Raw genomic sequence first — 20,233 nt, forward strand, 5'->3', positions numbered from 1 at the left:
TTTTGCTTTCACAGTCCCACCGATCAGTGTTTTATGGAATATCCCACTAAAATGTACTGATACACTTTTATGGGAAGACTGCTTGTGTGTACTTTTGCCCCTAATTTTTTTCTCTATTCAAAGGATAGAGCATAAGATATCTGATCGCGGGTTGTCCGGCCTCCCTGCACTCCGCTCCGTTTATGATGACGGGCGACCACTGCCGCCACCCCCCTCCATTCATGTCTATGGGAGGGGGCGTGACAACGTCACGCCCCCTCTCATAGACATGAATGGAGGGGGCGTGGTGTGATGTCACTAACGTCCATGGTTCTGGCCCGGAAATCACAAAGGTCCCTCCCAGTGGCCAGACTCCCTGCGATCAGACATCTTATTCCCTATAAGGTTGGATAAGGGATAATTAGTTGTTTAGGGGCGTAGTACCCCTTTAAACACACGTGCTTTGCGAGTCAGAAGAATTTTCTTTCCAATTTTTTTTTCTTTGGGATCTAAACAAGTTCTGAGTCTGTGAAGTTAACACTTAAGATGGAGACATGGTGAAGACGTGAGGCATGTGGTGACCTCCCTCTTGGATCTCACCGGCGTGACTTTCTTCTACAATAGCTGCGTTCCTCCGTGCCGGGAATCTGCGGTATTTCAGTTGTTATTAATGAAACCTAAACACTGATGCTCTAGTATAATCATACAGGTCATGGATTTGTCCCCAAGGCTTAAACATTTTCCAGATTTCTTCATTTCCTTGGCTTTCTTCAGTTCTTTTATTCTTGGTACTGAATGTTCTGCATTTGCTTGTGCCCAGAGACATGGAGTCAGAGCATAAATACATGAATTTATGTGTGTATATATCCCACTTGTAGTGATTATATAATAGTTTTGAGAGCAACATTGGTGATTATACTATAAAAGTAGGTCCATCTGCATTTTTCCAAAGCCAATGTTCACCAAGTCACTTCGTAGGTCATATTCTGTAGCATGAAGATTTGTTAAATCTTATCCACTTGTCTGCAGTGTTTTAGGGCGGGTTTTACCTGTGCAAATGTTTAAAGGTGTATTCCGGGAAATTTCTTTATTTGACTATGCTACAGGGGCTGTAAAGTTAGTGTAGTTCATAATATAGTGTCTGTACCTGTGTGTGACGGTTTTCTCACAATTCTTATGCGATTTTCATCCCAATATTTATTTTTACCAGCATACAAAATGACTGTTGTCTCGGATTTTCCCAGCTTGCAATGTGGTCGAGACCTGACTCACTAGTCAACTGATGATAGGGAGCCTGTCTGCTTCAATGGGTGGAGAGAGCAATCTGCAAGTAATGCAACAGCTGGAGGCACTCTGATTGAAAACCACAGGTCTGCAGCTCATTTATGTTTTAATGGGTGGGGTAGCTGATGTGTGGGAAAGAGGGAAATGGTATCATGGGATTTGTAGGCAAACAAGAAAACTGAAAACAGGAAATAAAAGTTCAGAGAAAGCTAGCCACAGTGTTCTGGTAATCTCACAGCTAGCCATTTAGCCCAAGACAAGCGCAGATCCTTCCTAAGCATGTCCATTACTGTCTGCCAGGTACGTACTAAAATCACCTTATGCTGGATAACCCCTTTAAATTTACCATAAGAATTTGTTCATATATTGTGTACTTAAAGCGTACTTGTCATAGTGCAAAAAAAAGAAAAAAAAGTGAAATGTTACTCAGGACCCAATCCTGATCATGTGCATATAATTTTTATGTGTCTCGGACCTATATATCCAGAGGTATAAGCATTTATCTGCTGGTGAGTTACTTTTTCATTGTGCAGGCTGGAGGGGGCGTGTCAGTCTGTCTCCCTCACAGGAGCAAGCCTGTGCAGTCAGCCAATCAGTACTCTCTACTCTGTAACCCTTTCCTCTCTGGTTTTATGCTGTGTCATGTGTCAGAGGAAGATATTATGGGGAATTCATAACAGGATAAAATGTATAAATATAAGAATAGATCTTTATAAAATTAGTGCAAGGATTTTTTAGATAAAAGTACAGCATTTTTATGAATACATGTTCTATCTGTTTTATCTTCTCCTAGTAAAGCTGGATGCTAATCAGCATAGCTTTCACTATGTGTGTCATTCATCTTTCACAGACTCCTGAATGTCTGATCAACTTCTATGTCATTCAGGAGTCCGAGAAAGCTTTGACTGTTTCAGCATGCAGGGAATTGTAGTTTAGTAACAACTGAAGCTGCAATGTTTGTATATAACTGTGTTAGAGCAGTGTTGCCTCCAGCTGTTTTAAAACTACAGCTCCCAGCATGTCCACACATCCTTTATTTGTAGTTTTGTATACCCAATAGAAATCTCCTATACTGGATACCGGTATGCTTTACGGCCGGTATCCAGTATGCTGTAAAATCTAGACAAGTCTGTCTGGCTGAAAGACAGGCGACCCCTAGTGGTGGCTATTTTGAGCTTGAATTTCAGGTGAAAATGTAAATTTTTTTGAACAGGTGTATATTGTGAAATGTCATATTACAATGAGTCCTCCAATATATGAAAAGTTTTTAACAATGACAGTGCCTCTTTAAAGGAAAACGTCAGTGATTTTTTTTTAATTTATTTATATTTTTTGCCCCTTATTCCCGGACTGCAGGAATACAAATAAACATTAACTTACTGCCCGCCCCTCACCCGGTGCTGCCGATATGTTCTCCCTGTTCTCTGGCCCTGGTCCTCTTCTGACTTTTGATTCCCGACACGTCACACTATGGCTCAGCTAATCGCTGGCCACAGCAATGTCCTGCCTCAGCCAGTGATAGGCTGATCTGCAGTGTCAGTGGCACCAGGAAGGAAGCCGGTCCTGGGCCTGTTACATGACACTGTCGCTTAGCCTATCACTGGTCGAAGCGGGACATCTCTGTGACCAGCGATTAGCTGACCGCCTTGGGCATCAAAAGCCGAAAGAGGTTCAAGACCAGAGGACGAGGTGACGATATTGGCAGCATCGGGGGAGCAATGGAATGAAGTTATTTGTTTGTTAAAAACTTCACTGGAGTTCTACTTTAATTTAACCACACTTACTAGCGGACCATCCAATAGTCATCTGAGGCCATCACAGATATGCAGTTAGAAGTTCCAAGAGGTCTGGATGGGCAGGCAGTTGTAGTTTTACAACAGCAGGAGCCCCACTGGTTTGGAAACAATGGTCTATGTACTTGTGTATATATTGCAGTGCCTGGATAAAGGTATCGCAGCACATTCTACCATTCAGCAGGCCCCGTGAGATCGACTCCCTTCCACTCAAACCTGATATGAAAATTAGAATAGGAAATTTCTGATGCAGTATTGTCTGCAAAATTGCATAATAGACAAAACCCTGAATGAAAAGCTCTAAACCTTTTTAGTTGTGTTACAGACTCAACACTGGTATAGGTATATATAGGCAGAATCAATCATCTGGAAAGTAATTTGGTTGCTGTGCAAAATAGCCTTGTAGAAATTCGCTGAATAAGCATAAAACAAGCAGCGGTGTAAAGTGTAGGCACCCGAGACGCTTAATGCAATCCAACAATACTTTATTACATATACTACGCGTTTTGGGAGTGATCTAATCCCTTCCTCACTGCAGGCCTTGAAAGGGAATTAGTTTGAGAGTCTCCTACACATCGTATACACAGTGGCCCAGATTTATCAAACTGTGTAAGAGAAAAAGTGGAGTGATTTTCCCACAGCAACCAATCACAGCTCAGGTTTCACTTTACCAGAGCTAGTTAGCTGAGCTGTGATTGGTCGCTGTGGGAAAATGACTTCACTTATTCTCTCACACAGTTTGATAAATCTGGGCCAGTGTTGTGGATACTACATAAATAATAGATAATGGCTTTATTTTTGTTGTGGGTAAAAAAAATGAACAAATTCTGTAAAAGTAAGGCAAGAATCAGCTGTACCCTCTCTAGTTCTGACCACACTGTACAAACACCAGATGCTGTGTGATCAGAGACCTCTCGGCTGCCGGATGTGATCCCAGTGGAGACTGTGTTGGCCACATCATGAGGATATTCTTGTGTAGTAGTCCTAAAAATTTGACTTCCTGACCTTCATTTTTTCATATTTCCCGTGTTGTTTTATCGTCTCCTCAAGGCACTTGTCTTGACTAAATCTATTCAGCTGGAACTTCTTGATGCTGCCCCAGAGCTTTCCTATAAAATTATCTGGAAGTCCTGCAGTATTTCATCTCTTGTAATCTGTCCTGTCCGTCCCACCTGGAGCATGTTGTTATCGTAACTGCCCTGGATGAAGAGAACAATGGATAAAGTAAAAATGAATGTATTTCCCAAGCAATAAGTCTCTAGCTGTTACAAAACTTCAACTCGGCTGTTCGGGCATGCTGGGATTTGTAGTTTTAAAACCACTGGAGACACGCTGTTTCGAAAGCACTGCTATACAGATTTGGGGAATAGGGGCCACAAACCATTAAAGTAAGAGGAAGATTAGACCAATATATAACAATACAAGGAATACTCCGTAATTGTTATGTACATTAATGAAAAGCCAAGTAGGAATTGCAGAAAGACGCAGCACAGGAGCCAGGTCCTGCTCTCTGGGTGCCAGGGCTGGCATCCTGGGACCTGTAGTACCCCAGCAGCTACAGCATTAAGTGACAGCAGGCTGCACCTAAACATAGGCAGCCTGACAGGCGGTGCATTGCCATTTGAAGACATGGCCCTATGGGTGTTGTAGTTTTGATTAGAATAAAGCGGTACTCCGCCCCTAGACATCTTATCCCCTATCCAAAGAAACCTCCCTGCAGCACCCGGCGTTGCTTCAGAGGCTTGTGACGCCCCCGGAGGCTCGTGATATCATGCCACGCCCCTCAATGCAAGTATATCACGCCCACTCCCATGGACTTGCCTTGGGGGAAGGGGGGTGCGTGATGACATGAGCCTCCGGCGCCACATCGCCAGTCATCCAGCATGGAGCGAAGTTCGCTCCGTGCACCGGATGACTGGGGTACCGCAACGAATATCAGAAGGGTCACAGTGGCAGGACCCCTGCGATCAGACATCTTATCCCCTATCAATTGGATAGGGGATAAGATGTCTAGGGGTGGAGTACCCCTTTTTAGTATTGTTTTAGATTAAGTATAAAAAGCCAATATGTTTATAAATAAGTGGCTGTATACCAACTTTATAGCCTTAGAATATTAAAGGCACCCTTTTAGAATATTTGGGCAAGCTTTGGCAGCAGTGACCGCCTCCTTGTAGCCATCTGTAAGCTACTACTTTGGTAGTTTTTAATGGCATCTGTGGCCTCTGGCAGTATGTATTATTATTATTATTATTATTATGTATTAGTAGATTGCTCATTCAACAGTTTAGTGCAGGGCTTGAAAAATCCCGGGCACCAAGTTGCTATGGCGATTAAGAACTTTGAGGTGGAGGCCACAGGCATGGTAACCAAGGCGTTGCGACGTGAGAATTAATGCATTTCTATATTCATTACAGGGGCAGTCAGAGAGGGGAATATTGAGAAGGCAGGGGAGCACGGCGAGCCGGCTTCCTGCCTCCATTGCGCAGTGTTGCACATTAGAAATAGAAAAATGAAGATGCATTACTCTGGTAATATCTGCCCAGTTAAAATAAGTGACCCCTCATTTTAATGCTGTTCGCCTGCATTATAACCCAGTATAAAACATTTTTTTAAAGCATAGAGGAGGAGGATATACTGCCTGCATTCTGATAGCTTCCCAGGCCAGATTTTATCCAGTAACCCCAGTTCTGTAAATCTGCTGTGTCCATAACCACTGTAGTACGCTGCTAGAAGAGGTATCATGGATACTACATCAGTCAGTGGAGACTTTCTCCATTCTCTATCTCTTTGTCTATCTCTCCCTCTATCTCTGTTTCATAGGATATTGGATTATAAGCTTTCCTGGGACTAGAGGAAGATCTGAAGCAATACATTCTCTGTCCATCATGTGGAATATAGTACGGATACAGGATAGGAAATAATATATTTATCTGTACTCATTCTAGGCAGGATGTTCCTAGACATGTGGGGGTAAATACACATTTCTCATAGAATAGTTTGACCTTTGTGAAATAGAGGATCCTAGAAATATTCTTTAAAACAACGTTTAGAGGGCACATGAGTGGTCTTTCTACATGTACTGGAGGGGGCATGTGGTTTATACAGCCATCGCCATTTCCCTTTGACCACTCTTGCCATTGAATTGTGGACCTGATAAGGGTAAATAAAGTTCATACTTGATGTGCAGTCTAGTAGGTTCAAGTTAATTATATAGAGTTTGTTTTATAGCTTGTTATTTACTGGATGTATTCCTGCACCTTTATGGTAGGGTCACATGTGCCGTATGTTTCTGCGTATTTTGCTGTGTATTTTCCTACCCATTAAAGTCAGTGGGTAGCAAAATCAGCTGCAGAAAATATGCAGCAAAATACAGCACGTGACCCTACCCTTAGGCTACGTGTGTCTTACCCTATCTGCTGCGGGTTCCACGCAGCTGAAAATCTGCAAGCAGATTATGTTGCTTACTCATTGACTTCAATAAGTAGCAACATATTCCGCTTGTGGAAATTCCGCAGCGTAAATCTGTAAGCGGAAGCAGGAAACGCGCAGCAGAGGGTACTCTGCCCCTAGACATCTTCTCCCCTATTCAAAGGATAGGGGATATGAAGTCTGATCACGGGGGGTCCCGCCGCTGGGGACCCCCGCGATCTCTGCTCCGGCACCCCAGACATCCGGAACACGGAGCTGGATGACTGGCAATGCTGGGTGGAGGCTTGTGACATCATGGCCATGCCCTGCTCGTGAGGTCACTCTCCACACCCCCTCAATGCAAGTCTATGGGAGATGGGAGTCTATGTCTCGCCCTCTCCCATAGACTTGCATTGAGGGTGCGTGGCCGTGACGTCATGAGCCTCCGGAGCTGCACCCGATGCCCTAAATGAACGCCGGGTGCAGCAAAGAGATCGCGGGGGTCCTTTGGGTAGGGGATAAGATGTCTAGGGGCAGAGTACCACGGCGTATGTTAGCATCCCTTTCTTGATGAGGAGGCTTTAATGCAATGGGAAACCAGACAAAGAAAAAGGCAAAGAGGCAGAATTCCATAGAATAGTAATGTCTGTCCCGTGAAATGAAGAGAGCCATTAGTAATAAGTGGACTCACAGCAGGTATATAGGTTTTATGTATCCTTTTGCGTCGCTGCTGCTTCACCGAGGTGTATACTGCTGACATGAAAGTCCTTTACTAGGCAGGAGTGACGAGCAGATCCATAGAGCCAAGAAAACACCCTGGAGGGGCTATTTCAAGGGAGAGAATATGTGGTCAAATAACAGCATGATCAGCACACAGCGGTTTTATTATGTTTTAGTTCTTTTTCTGGTTTTATGTTAGCTTTGCTGTATAGGACTCTGACCCTAATGAAAAGTCACATCTCCTATCGCATAGCACACATAGTAAAAATGCATACCGCTTATTCATTTGTTTATTTGGATTTCTTTTTCTGATCTGATATGGTGACGCACCGGAAACAGTGCTTCCGCCATGTCAGGAGAAATGATCGCTGATAACTGCAGTAGTCACGTATATAAAATGCCGTTCTTGGTGGGTTGGGGTTGGTACATATCAAATACTAGAAAACATGATACTAAATACTGTATAGGTGTATGGTTTGTCAGGCTTTCTACACATATATCCGTTCTGGACCAGTGTTTCCTAACCAGGGTGACTCCTGCTATTGCAAAACTACAACTCCCAGCATGCCCGGACAGCCGAAGGCTGTCCGGGCATGCTGGGAGTTGTTGTTTTGCAATAGCTGGGGACACCCTGGTTGATGAACACTACTTTGGAGAATCAAATGGTTCACTCTGTATACAAAGCCTTATTTAAGTCCCTTCTCTAGTAACTTGTGCGGGGTTCTCCTTTATATTGTTCATGTACTAGGGCCTATGTGCATAGAATAAACAGCTAGATTTATGCTCTTTGCTTTCTTATCCCTCCCCGAAAAAAGCTGTTTTGTTGACCGCTAAGGCAAAATGTATATATCTCACTATCATGCCATTCTGTTTAATTTAAAGCGTACCCGTCAGATCCAACAAAAAACATTTTTTTTATAGATCACTCAGTACCTAATCCTGGCCATGTACATATAATTTTTTTTTTTGTGTCTAGCACCTTTTGTTTATTTTTTTATTACACTTTTTTTTAATTTAGCTCACTAGTCTGAATTCCTCTCAAAGGGAGGGGGTGTGGCCTCACTGTGCAGGTCTCCGCCCCATCCCTCAGTATGCTGTCTGCTCACATCTCCCCTAGCATTAGCAAAACTACAACTCCCAGCTTGTCCTCACTGACATTAGCGGGACACAAGCTGACAGTGGGAGGATTTTTCCTCCAGCGGTCAGCCCTGCGCTCACAGCTGTCAATCAAGGAAGTGTGTCCATGATGTAGGTGATGATGCATGGACACAGCAGGACTAGTATGTGTCCAAGCAGGCAGGGGGGGGGGGGGGCAGTTGTTTGACTGGCTTTTTCAGAATGAAATACTGATTTTTTTTTTTTTATGAAAGCAATTGCAAAACCTATTGGTTTTGCATGCTTTACAACATATCAAAAGTTTTTGTATACGACAGTGCCCATTTAAGTCACTGCGTGATGCACTGCATTGTCTATTGGTCCTATCTATTATCAGAGGTGTTTAATCCCTGTCTATTGCACTTATATTATTATTGAGATGGTTTAAAAAAAAAAAAAAAAAAAAAAAAAAAAAGTTTTCTTCCCCATTGCATAGCCAATCTCTTCTGGACTCGATGCAATTTTATTTCTCGGTCTTAAAAAAATATATATAAAAGTCTGGCAAATCCCTCACATATAGCATTTGTCTGTTCCCTTCTAAATTAAAAAGCCAATAAATGCCTTTTTTCCTTCTTCCTCTGCATTGCAGAGCTCGGAAGTTAATCCCATGTACAGCTGGATAAAGCAGCTTGTGTGTAATGGTTACATGAACTGAGATAAAAATGCCAAGAATTCCCCCCACTGTACATAGCAATAAAGTGGCTGTTGTGGGAATGTGCTGGGAGAATGCACCCAGTTGTAAGGATGACGTCTGGGTTGGAATCTGTTGTGACAGAGAGGCTACTCTGTCAGGATCCCACTGAATGAATGAGAAGCGAAATTCAGCTGCTGGCAGGCCTGGCTCGCGGGCAGTGTATGCAGCGGCGGATGCATTGCCTTTGTCACGACGACATAAAAACCTCTTTCTCAACACTTGCAAATGAGGCTGAAAATCTTTTATAGTGCAACGACTTCCATGGAAACGTAAAGCAAGAACAATGGTGTGCCAAGGATTAGTCAGTAACCTTATGAGATCTTCACAAGGAGACTTTACTCCCCGAAAACAGCCACAAGCACTAAAGTAGAGTTCTGCATCGGAATTGGAATCCTGCAGGACCCAGTAAAAAAAACTTGCTGGCAGTAATAAGGTTGTTGCGGGCAGGCACAGAACATGCAGCAAACCGATGAAGTGGCACAAGGGGGCTGAGGAAGTGGCACAAGGGGGCTGAGGAAGTGGCACAAGGGGGCTGAGGAAGTGGCACAAGGGGGCTGATGAAATAGCAAAGGGGGTACTATCTCTAAAAGCTGTGACAAAATGTTTGTGGGAGGGGGTGGAATTGGACACGTTGCGGAAATAATACAGACACACCTTGTGGGAGCCGGCGGTAATAGTCAGAAATCCAGTGGGAGCGGGATTAATAGAACAGTTCATTGCAGGGCTCTACACTAAACAAGAACACCCTGTTACTGCAGTTTTTTCTCTCTACCTTTTTATAGTTATACAGTTTTGGTACCTGAATTTACCTTCCTCCTTTCTGTAGAACGAAACCTTAGTCATCGGACTCCACTTTCTGTGTTTGTTTTTGGAACTTTACTGCAGTGCTTAGGATTTACATACATTAACACTTCCTTCCTGAACTATACTTTGAAGGGTTTCCGACTATTGATATATATGACGAGTCAATCAGATGTCATAAAGAGTTACATTGTTAGGGGTCCGGCCGCTGGAACCCCCCACTGATATTGAAAACAAGTGAGCTCCAGTGCTGGATGTCTGAGGAGAACAAACTCGTACATGTGCAGTCTGTTTGCACTGTTTTCTTGCCACTTCTGTACGGAGTTTGTATGTTCCTGTGTACGTGATGAGTTTTCCTGGGTGTCTTGGTTCCTTACCATACTCCAAAAGGTTGATTCACTTCCAAATAAACTCACCATACACCTTCAGTGGTTGTTGGCTGAATAGTGTAGAAAGAAATAATGATGTCACTCACCTCGTTTGGGGTGACTGTTGTGCTTTATTCGATGACCGGCAGACTACAGCATGGGGAGGAGGGATGTCAAGAGCGTGATAGCTATTTCGTGCAACAGGTGCACTTCTTCAGACCACCTGAAGAAGTGCACCTGTTGCACGAAATAGCTATCATGCTCCTGGCGTCCCTCCTCCCCATGCTGTAGTCTGCCAGTCATCGAATAAAGCACAACCATCACCCCAAACGTGGTGAGTGCCATCATTATTTCTTTCTACACTTTGTCTGCGGAAGTTCCGATGAAGCCCCCCCGCTGAAGATATACGGACTGGGTGTCCCTGAGCACTGGTTGTAGTAAACTGGGCTTAAGGAAGCTGTGCTGAGCTCTTTCCCTTTTCTAGTTTGCATCGCTGTTGGTTGAATGCTTGTTAAGCTGGCAGCTATTCTTCCTCACTGCCTCCTACACATGTACAGTAAGGTCAGTTAAATGTGATCTCAATTAGAAGACGTGAAAGTCCTGCTGCCAGACCCCACTGGTGTTCACTCTTGTGAGAACAAAGGATAGGCATGTTTACCATTTCCCAACCTAAATGTATGTCAAATAACTGAAGTGGGCTCAGTAGCTAAGTAGCTCAGTACTTGTTGGGTGCCAGCTGCTATCTGTAGCTAACACCCGCCATCTTTGACTGGCATTGGAGTTAACCTCAGTTGCAAACGGTGTCCCCGCATCCCCCCTGCAATGCAGTAGTAGAGTGCTTTTTTGTTAGACACCCATGGCTGCCATATTTGTACATCTTTTAGACCCTGCCATGCATGAAAGTACACTGCAATACATTGATATTGCAATATACTGTACAAATGATTGCTTCAGGGGCTAAAAAGTATGAAATCATTTTTAATAAAAAAAATATTCAGTTTACCATTGCGGTCATTGTACTGAACCATAGCATAAAGGTAACTAGTTTACTCCATGTATGTATGTATGTATGTGTGTGTGTGTATATATAAATATATATATATATATATACCAACAAAATTGCCCAATAATGTTTTTCCTTCCAATTGTGCTTCACAAATAACTTTCTCTTGGTTTTGCAATACACTGTATAGTGAAATGAAAAAAAGTACAAATAAGGGCTGTTTCACACTGCGTTTTTGATAGGGATGTCCCGATAACGGGTCTGCTGTCTACAATGGGCCTACTGTCTACAAGGGGGACAAGAGGGAGCACTGTCTACAAGGTGGGGTCCCTGTCTACAGGGGGCAGCTACTTATGTCTGCAGGGGGGGGGGGGGGGGCTGCTGCGAATGTCTGCAACTAACTATACTACCTACTATTAAAGGCAATCTTACAGCATCACCTGCACTAACTTCAATTTATAGGTAGATAGTGCAAGTGACCTGATTTCTACCGCTGCTCACCGTGAACATCAGCGCAATCGCTCTGGAGACCTCGGTCTCACCGCCAATGCAAATTCCCTGTTCTATCCAATGGAGAAGAGAGAAATCTTGGCTCATACTACAGAAGCCACCTCCATTGCACAAAGCAAGGAACCCACATATCATACGGTAAGCAGCGCCAGAAACCGGGTCACCCTGGTGTCAGATTCCCTTAAAAATAAAAGTACTCATAATTTGTATCGGCGAGTCCTAGAATTAAAGTATTGGAACATCCCTATTTTTTTTTTTTTCAAATTCAAAATGTTTTTATTAGAGAAACAGTACAAATTGGTACAAGAAGTATTACTGAAGCAGAGAATGGTGAGAACTAAGCGACCGTACAGGTCTTAATAACCAATACAATGCTCAAACAAAAAAGCATATATAAAAAACAGAAAATATCAAACTGGGGAATAAGGGGTAAGAGCCAGGGGAGACGCAAGGAGAAGGCATAGGGACTGAAGGGAAAAGAAATGTCACAGAGGAAGGCAGTGGGTAGGGAAAGAGGGGGCCTAGTTGGGCCAGTGGGGAAGGAATAAAAATGGAATAAAGAGCACATGTGGGAGAACGAATCACACTGGACCAACTCGGAAGGGCAGTAGGCTAGACAAACCACAAAGGATAGGAGGCCGAAGGGAGGCCACAGAGAGATTTAGGGGGAAAAAAAAGAGGGGAATAGAGAAGCGTCGAGGCTGTGAGACAGGGAGGTAAGATAAAGAGAGATGGGGGTACCACAGAGGCCAGCAAAGGAAGGTCACGAGATAGAGCGGTACGCATCTGAGGAGCAGAAGCTGGACCAGGTTATCCAGGTGGAGTCATATCGGGCCAGGTCAGACGGGGAGATGGCTAAGAGTTCTTCCATGCGTTGGGTCAGGTCCACTTCAGCGACCCATTTGCCCACAGTGGGGGCGTCCGGGGAACGCCAGTGCCGGGGGATGACTGTCTTGGCTACCTGAATCAAATGCCGCACCAAGGAGCGTTTATATTTGGAAACGGCCATAGGAAGCATGAACAACACCACCACCCCAGGGTCTCTAGGGACAGTAACATTTGTCACCGTCTGGATAATGGAGAGGACAGAAGACCAAAAGCGGGATAGGGATGGGCAACTCCACCAGATATGGGACATCGTGCCCCTGGCAGCTCCACACCTCCAACACGTATCAGAGACTGACGGGTACCAACGGTGAAGCACCGACGGTACTCGGCTACCAAAGTGCAGGAGACTAGCTTTAAAATTCTCTCCCGTTGGTACCATGACTGCTTTGAGTGAAGCTGAAGCAGCGGGACCATTGTTCAGGAGAATACTGACGTCCAAGCTCGGCCTCCCATGCTGCACAGTAGGGGCGGAGGGCTTGCGATCTATGCAAAATAAGTTGGGTGTACAGGAGGGAGATGGAGCTCCGAGGGCAGGTGGAAGACAAGCAAAGCTGTTCAAAGGAAGAGAGGGAACGATACAAATTATGGGGGCCCTGCAGGGATGTGTAAAAGTGCCGTAGCTGAAGGTATTCAAATAGAGCCCTACGAGAGACTGGCCAAGATTCCTTGATAGTTTCCAAGGGCTGGAGGTCATTCCCGGCTAGGATGTGACAAAAGCGCATAGGGCGGAAAAGAGAGGCAGCATCCCTAGTTTTTGTTTTAATGTATACTTTTTTGTACACTTGAAAAGGAAAGTAAAGCGTATGTTAACAGATACTAACAATGGAAGCTGTTGTACATTGCATACAACGGAATATGTTTCCTGTTGTCCCACATTATATATATATTTTTTACATATACCAGGGCTTGACAAATGTGTTAGAAATCTAGGAACAAACAAAAAAGTTAGGAGCCAGGATGCCCCACGTATCGGAGCGCCTTTTTCCTTCTTCTTTGATTTTTCTTGAAGCAGCTTTTTATTGCAACTTTTTATCAGCAGGCATGTGATATGACCCCTTTGCAGCCAGTCTCTGTCCTTAGGAGTACGGAGCGTGACAACAGAGGCCGCTGATTGGCTGCGGTGGTCACGTGACATCTGCTGCAGATCAGGCTAATGTACGACAGGAGATCAGCGTTGGGACAAAGGTAAGTAAGAAACAGTTTAGGTTATATTTAATATCCACAACCACTGTTGGAATGGGCTGACAAAAACCTAGGCACCAGGACGAAAATTCTCAGTCTCCATGGCGACCTGGCACTTAGAATTTGTCCTTAAAAGCTTAGTTGTCTACATTTTTGCATACAGCGAACTTAAAGGGGAAAAGGAGAAATATCATGCAAAAATATTTTAGTGTCTAATTGCTCGGGTCCGACTGCCCGGCTCTTTCCCCGGGAAAGGAGCGTGTCGACCTCTGCACGAAGCGGTGGCTGACATGTCCCTTCCATGTATCTCTATGGGATTGCTGGAGATAGCTGAATGCTGTATCTCTGGCTCTCCCCTAAAGATTCATGAAGAGGGCGTGTTTACCGCCGCTTTGTGTTGAGGTCGACACTCCATTCCTGGGGAGAGCCGAGATCTCCTGCTGGGGAGAGCCAAGATTGCGGAGGGTCCCTGCGATCAGACACTTATCCTCTTTCCTTTCAATAGGGGCGAAGTTGTCCTGCACGATAGTTCTCCTTTATGATGTATTCACACATACAGTATTCTGCGCAGATTTGATGCGCAGGATTTTATGCTGCTGATTCCAATGTACAGTAAACTAAATGACTGAATACAGTTTACAATCCTGTGCACCAAATCTGGGCAGAATACTGTACTGAGTGAATAGACCCATAGGGTAGGTTCACACGGACAGGATCCTGTGCAAATTTGATGCGCAGGATTTGTAACTGCCAAATAGAAGCTGCGCTCAGTCATTTCGTTTACATTGAAATCTGCAGCAGAAAATCCTGTGCATCAAATCTGCGTATGTGTGAACGTACCCTTAGACGTGAAACGGAGACAAAAACAGTGTGATCCCAGTCTAAAGCCCTTATATGAATTTGTCAATGGGCAACTGCCCCCCTTTTACTCTGCACAGGTTGTGATAAATCTCCCCCATGGAGCGTCTTCTCCTTGTCTAAATGTTTTCTCAGACGGTATTTAGCTGGTGCCTCGGCCGTGTTCCTCTTGCATCTGGTGCGGAGGTAAACACTTGTACTGGAGCCTGTAGTGTTTACAGATGGCAGCGTTGCACAGGCAGCGACTACTCTTAGTTTACTACTCCGTGCCCATTGTGTATATCTCCATTGTAATGAAAGCATTCTTTCCTCTGGCTGCTTTCTAACTTTGCCTATTTGTCTGGTAATGGTATTTTGTTTCCCCCTAATACTATTAGAAATTAGTGCGACTCTAGAATATTCATATTAGAGCTGTTCCACACAGCACACAGTGGCCCTCATTTACTATTGCAAACCCGACATGTTTTGTCGGGTTGTGCGCCCATTTCTGTCGCATTGCGCCAGAAATTCTGTCTGCGCCAGATTGTTCGCCAGAATTGAAAAAACCCCGACTAACTCTCCATTTTGCTAAGAGAACCCGGAAAAGGGGCGTGGCTGGTGGTAAAAGGGGGCGTGGTCTCCAAAAAGGGGTGTGTTCCCGGCAGTTTCACAAAAAAACAACATATTTACTAAGGTTTCCACATAAAATGTGGCGGATTTGAGCTGAGGAAAACCCGACAGATCAGAACATGTGTAAAAAAAATAAATAAAAAATAAAAAAATGAAAATGTAGGGAAATCTTAGTAAATACCGTGGAAAATAAATTGTAGGTAATTAAAACCCACAAAGAAACCTACACAACACTCTTAGTAAATAAGGGCCAGTGTGTCTCCGGCTGTTGCAAAACTACAACTCCCAACATGCCCGGACAGCCAAAGGCTGTCCGGGCATGTTGGGAGTTGTAGTTTTTTGCAACCGCCGTAGACGCACTGGGGGAGATTTATCAAAACCCGTCCAGAGGAAAGGTTGCTGAGTTGCCCATAGCAACCAATCAGATCGCTTCTTTCATTTTGCAGAGGCCTTGTTAAAAGGGAAAGCGATCTGATTGGTTGCTATGGGCAACTCAGAAACGTTTCCTCTGGTCAGGTTTTGATAAATCTCCCCCATTGTTAGGAAAACACTGGCCTAGGCCTTTGCTCCGCTTGCTGAAACTGCACACGATCACTGGTGACTGAGCCTGACGTGCATCATGACTGAAACGTCCTGTGAATGTACAGACCTGTCATTTAGTTTTGCATGACAAATGGCATACGCTGCAGTTTTTCCTGTACAATACTCTGTGAAGCATTCCAGGCCAGTAAGCTGTCAACATCCAGCCAAGCGGTACAGCGGCAAGCAGAGATGTGACACAGTGGTGTTGTCTTCTTATGGCAGCTGAAGCCGTGTAGCAAATTGTGCGCAAGGGATCTTATTGTATCCCAAAACCTACAATAATCGTTGTGTAACTCTGACATATATGAAAATTGTAGCGAGAGGCTACGGAAACGTTGTATTTCTTCTATACACCATGGAAAAAATCGCCGTTGCACAGATATACAATATATATATATATATATATATATATATAGATATATATATATATGTATGTGTATATATAAAATTAGATCTGACATCTTCTACAGCATCAAGATAGAGCATTATATATTTATATATATCTAAATATTTATTAATATATGTGGTGGTAACTATTGCGCCCAAGAAATGCTCTACTCCTGACAATGCTGTTTGCAAAGGCCCTAGTACTGTAGTGCCTATGGGTCAGTACTACAGGCATGCCAGCTGAATCTTTGATAAAAATAAAAAAAAACTACATTCCTCTTTATGTATATAAAATTAAGATGCAATGTATTTAGGATCCGTAATACTATCACATGCATTAGGCTTAAAGGCCATGTTTTGCCAGAACAATAGTATAAGTGGAAAGAAACCTTATGCAGCAGGCGCTGTTCCAAAGTCCAGGGAAATAAACGATTGTCCAATAGACGATATTTCGAAAGTGCCACTTGGCACTATGTTTGAGACCAATGACGCGTTTCGGAGGTGCAGTCCTCCTTCCTCAGATTGGTACCAATCTGAGGAAGGAGGACTGTACCTCCAAAACTCGTCATTGGTCTCAAATAAACATAGTGCCAAGTGGCAGTTTCATAATCTCTTCTATTGGACAATCGTTTATTTCCCTGGACTTTGGAACAGCGCCTGCTGCATAAGGTTTCTTTCCACTTATACTATTGTTCCTTGAGACTGGATTGGGCTACCCTCTTCCTGCAACCTTTCAGGCTTGGCAGTTCATTTCCAGAAAATACGTTTGCTAGCCCTGCATAGGGGTGATATGATAATATGATATGATATATGTGCATTTTAATATATACCAGGTTAGCGGCCACTCAGAATGCCGGCGTTTGCCTTTCTTCATTTGGGCATCTTGCCTTGGGTAATACACGATTCAAAGTTCCCTGTTTTTTTTATTTTTATCTTTTAAGGTATGTGTTGCCAGAAACCTATTGTTTAAAGAAGTTTTGTGAATTTTTTTTCAATTCTTCACAATAGGTGATGGTCACAGCTCCCCTCCTCCCCTTCTGGCTGAACAGATCACACAGCATGCCCAAAACACACTCCTATTGAAGTCAGTGGGTGAGATCCAGACTACTGTGAAATCTCCCTTAGTGGACACCTCCCAATAGTGGACAGTTTTTAATTCTCTGCCAGAGTCCCATAAGACTTAATGTATTGGCACCCTCCGAATAGGGGACATTCCCAATAGTGGATGCGGACACAATAGGGGACAATACACTCCCAACAACTAGGCTTATGTGTCGGCCCAACCTTCGGCCAATACCGGGGCCCAGTCTCCCAGGGGGCCCTGGTCCCCACTGCAGCCCCCTGAAGCAGCCCCTGCACAGAAGCAGAAGACCTCAGTGGTCTCATGCTTCTGTACATCTGCCGGCCACATCATTCACCCCCTTCTTCCCTGACCTCCACCCCCCCCCGTGCCACTTTATTCCCCCTGTGTCAAATCATCCCCCCTTTTTACCCCCTGTGTCACATCATTACCACCATTTTATTCCCCCTTTATCTCCCTTTGCCACTTCAAAAAGAGGGGGTGATGAATTTACACAGAGGGTAATAATGGGAGAATGAAATGGCACAGGGGTTCAATGGGAAATGTGGCACAGGGGGTAAAGGGGGATAATTTGGCACAAGGCATAAGGTGGTACAGGGGGCATAAAGGGTGGATGAAATGATGTGGGGGGGATAAGGGGTGATTAAACATCACTGGGAGATTGTATTGTCATTTTGCTTTTTATCATGTTTTATAGGTAATTACCCTCTGGAGTGAGTACAGGACAGTATTCAGATATTAAGAAAGGTAGAACGGTTTTTAAACCTTTTTTCCCAATAGGGGACATGTCTCGTGAGTGGCCGCTATTGGGAGATTCTACTGCATTGTTTTCTGTGGCCCATTTGGCTGCTGTTAAACATATCTGGCAAAGTAGAAGCTTAGCCATTATGGCTGCCCACATAATAATGTAGAAAAAAGAAAATAAAAAATATAAAAAAATGACCAGTAAATATAAACCGAATTAGAAAAGCAAATGTATCTGTGTTATTGGTAAGACTTCTCACTGTGTGTAGACAGCGATGTATGAATAGTGGTCACTACTTCACCTCCCTCTGACAGAAATGTCTAAGTCAGATGCACTTAGTAATTTACTACTCTAGCCCGCTTATCTTTTCAGACATAGGGTTCTGCCGGTCCCCAATGTGACCCAATAAGTATAATATACCCCAGTGTGCTAGATGTCCACCATTTACTTTCCTGTTAAGTGAAAAATCCCTCTATCCCCACTAGGTGGAGCAGGAGGCTCAGATTTCGCTGTCGGTGAGTGAGGGGGCTACAGGATTTGTTCTGTTATTGCCATCCAAGAATGATTGATTTTTTATTCTACTTTTATTTCATGTAGGATTGAGATAATTTACAATATATACAATTTTGCATGGTTTCCCAACCATGGTGCCTCCAGCTGTTGCCATAATCAATCTCCCAGCATGCCTGGATAGTCAAAGGCCAACAGCTGTCCGGGCACGCTGACAGTTGTAGATTTCCAACACCCTACGTGGGGAAACACTACAATATAGAAAGCCTATTCAGTGTCACGAGGATGTCTGTAACTATTGGAGCTACTAAATGTTCCCTAGTTCAGGAATGTTGTGCTTTTTGGTTTCTCACCTACAGGTTCTCCTTGTGCATATATTCTACATAGGTTTTCTATCCATCCCTTAAAGGGGTATTCCGGCCAAAGACATCTTATCACCTATACAAAGGATAGGGGATAAGGTGTCTGATTGCAGGGGGTCCACCGCTGGAACCCCCTGCAATCTCCATGCATCACCAGCATTCTATGCTGGGCTGCTGCTCCAGTCTTGAAAACCTCTGTGTTTCTGGGACTGGAGACGTGATGTCACACCACGCCCCTTCCATTCATGTCTATGGGAAGGGGCGTGACGGCCTCCCATAGACATGAATGGAGGGGGCGTGGCATGACATCACTAGGGTACATGGCTTGATGTCACGTCTTCATTCCCAGAAACAAAGAGGTTTCCGATTCTGGAGAAGAAGCATAGCATAGAATGTGGGTGCTCCAAGGAGATTGGGGGGGTTCCAGCGGCAGGCCAGAATCCTAAAATGATGCCAGCTGATGCACTTGTGCCATCAGTTGTGGCATCAATTGTGGCAAGTTTAGGCTGAGTCTGTAAGTAAAGAGTTAGATGTATGCCGCCATTGTTCTGCTTCACATTTTATCTGGAGAATTGCACAAGTAAAGGTCCACAGGGGCTTATAACACAGTACATGTGTATTACATCCTTCTGAACTCATCCAATACCCTTAGACCAGTGTTTCTCAACCTGGGCGCCTCTAGCTGCCCGGACAGCTTTACAAAGCACATGAATGCTGAGCGTGCAAGTGTTTGTGGATATCGAATTTGGCCAACAGCTGCCCTATGTGTTGCCAGCTGAACAATTCTTTGGCTATCCATTTCACCCTAAAGGAAAAGACAGGGTTTCCCAATCAGGGTGCCCCCATCTGTTGCAAAACTACAACTACCAGCATGCCCGGAGAGCCTAAGTTATCCTGCTATCTGTCCAATACAATAGAGAAAAGATTCCGGCACCACTGCTGATACTTGGCGTCTCCCAACTAGATGGTACTGGCTACACCGTACAGGATATAAACGGGGGTGCAATTCTCCCAAAAAACATTGAAAAACAAAATTGAGTAGGTGTGGAAAAGGATGCACTCACCCCTATCAGCTTGCTTGAAAAAGTTTATTCACAAACAGCGCAACATAGTACAGCGGGTAGGTACAGAGGAGCGGCCGTTCCTATGTATCTACCCACTGTGCTATGTTCCGCTGTTTGTGAATAAACTTTTTCAAGCAAGCTGATAGGGGTGAGTGCATCCTTTTCCACATCTACTCGATTTTGTCTTATCCTGTTATCTGTATGCACAAGACTTGCTCTACCTAATACAGTGTTTTCCTACCAGGGTGCC

General features: G+C 44.2%; 2 protein-coding genes across 14 annotated transcripts in view; one reads left to right on the forward strand and one right to left on the reverse strand.

The window, feature by feature from the left end:
* The window catches only part of RALGPS2 (Ral GEF with PH domain and SH3 binding motif 2), a 264,782-nt gene that overhangs the window by 100,295 nt on the left and 144,254 nt on the right, over window positions 1-20,233 (forward strand). The gene's annotated exons all lie outside the window — the stretch shown is intronic.
* Window positions 3,886-20,233, reverse strand: part of ANGPTL1 (angiopoietin like 1) — a 98,717-nt gene continuing 82,369 nt past the window's right edge. Inside the window, exon 6 of the transcript XR_008846547.1 lies at window positions 3,886-4,255. The gene's annotated coding sequence lies outside the window, so the exon portion shown is untranslated. The remainder of the gene's footprint in view (window positions 4,256-20,233) is intronic.

Source organism: Hyla sarda, chromosome 7 (genome assembly GCF_029499605.1).
Source record: "Hyla sarda isolate aHylSar1 chromosome 7, aHylSar1.hap1, whole genome shotgun sequence".
Lineage (NCBI taxonomy): Eukaryota > Metazoa > Chordata > Amphibia > Anura > Hylidae > Hyla > Hyla sarda.